Source organism: Petaurus breviceps, unplaced genomic scaffold (assembly GCF_028583685.1).
Source record: "Petaurus breviceps papuanus isolate PSGF00001 unplaced genomic scaffold, PetGlider_PUasm1.0 90792, whole genome shotgun sequence".
In the NCBI taxonomy this organism is placed as follows: Eukaryota; Metazoa; Chordata; class Mammalia; order Diprotodontia; family Petauridae; genus Petaurus; species Petaurus breviceps.
Genome location: NW_027187347.1, coordinates 18,920,265 through 18,921,685, shown reverse-complemented (window position 1 = coordinate 18,921,685; position 1,421 = coordinate 18,920,265). Strand labels below are relative to the sequence as shown.

The 1,421-nt window shown below is 44.6% G+C and overlaps 1 long non-coding RNA gene across 1 annotated transcript in view; it reads left to right on the top strand.

Annotated features, from left to right (window-relative positions):
* LOC138147526 (uncharacterized) overlaps positions 1-849 on the top strand; it is a 1,544-nt gene extending 695 nt beyond the window's left edge. The window contains exon 2 of the long non-coding RNA XR_011164830.1: positions 111-849. This is a non-coding gene — a long non-coding RNA (uncharacterized lncRNA). The remainder of the gene's footprint in view (positions 1-110) is intronic.
* The last annotated feature ends 572 nt before the right edge of the window (positions 850-1,421 follow it).

Below are 1,421 nucleotides of genomic sequence, written 5' to 3'. Positions count from 1 at the left end.
TTTTGATGTTATTTTGCCAGATTTGTCCACTGGTGAAAGACTGTCCTGTTGAAGAAGTCCTGGAACCTGGCATTTGGTTAAGAAGGCCTGAGACTGTCCTGCAGACAGAGAGTGAATACTGTCCACTGGTGAGGGACAGTACTGTTGTTGCAGGGGTCTGGAGACTGTCCGGCAGACAGAATGAATACTGTCCACTGGTGAAGGACAGTGCTGTTGTTGCAGGGGTCTGGGAGCCTTTCTGTTGGTTTAGAAGCCCTGAAGAAGGATTTTCTTGTTGTATGTTTACAGAAATCCTGGGAGAGGGCTTTGCTAATGTGTTCAGGGGTTCTAGGACTGTTCTACAGACAGAGGATAAATTCATGAAGGGACTGGCAATGTATCTTATGGCCTTGCTAAGCCTTGTCTCCCCAGGAACTAAGATTGCTGAGAACTTGCCTCGTGTCAAGATGAAGAAAAGACCTCCATTTGGGTATTAAGTGCTGTGTTTAAACTTGATGTAACTCTGGGGTAGATTCAATTGTGATCCAGGGGTGGGGAACTTTTGACCTTTTTGTGTTCTATGGTTGAGCAAATGAATGTATTTTACTTATGTTTGGAAACTAATCTCCATTTGAGAAGAGGGGCTTTGTGGTGGACTTAATTAAGGTATAGCCTAGGGGTGGAGAAGTATTTGGAACAGAGACTTTGTAATTGATTGAATGATTGGAAAGTCCTGGGGTGGGGTAGGCCTTGGAGATGATTTAATCACACTTAGTAAATGCTGTATTTTGAATGATGTCATGTTTTGATCTTCTCTGTTCTGGGTTTGTTACTGAATAAAATAGAGAGCACCTATGCTGGTATTTTGAACCTGGGAAGTTGCCTTTGCTTGGTATTACATTACAGACAGAGAAACAGTAAGAGAGACAGTGAGAGAGACAGAGACAGAGAGACAGTGAGACAGAGACAGAGAGACAGTGAGAGAGACAGAGACAGAAAGAGAGACAGAGACAGAGAGAGAGAGACAGTGAGATAGAGAAATAGTGAGAGACAGACAGAGAGACAGAGACAGTGAGAGAGACAGAGAAAGAGTGAGAGAGACAGAGACAGAGAGATAGTGAGACAGAGAAAAAGTGAGACAGAGAGACAGTGAGACAGAGACAGATAGTGAGAGAGATAGAGACAGAGAGAGACAGAGACAGAGAGACAGTGAGAGAGACAGAGACAGAGAGACAGTGAGACAGAGAGACAGTGAGAGAGACAGACAGTGAGACAGAGAGACAGTGAGAGAGAGACAGATAGTGAGAGAGATAGAGACAGAGACAGAGACAGAGACAGTGAGAGAGACAGTGAGACAGAGAGACAGAGACAGTGACACAGAGACAGAGAGACAGTGAGACAGAGAGAGAGACAGAGACAGTGACACAGAGACAGAGAGACAG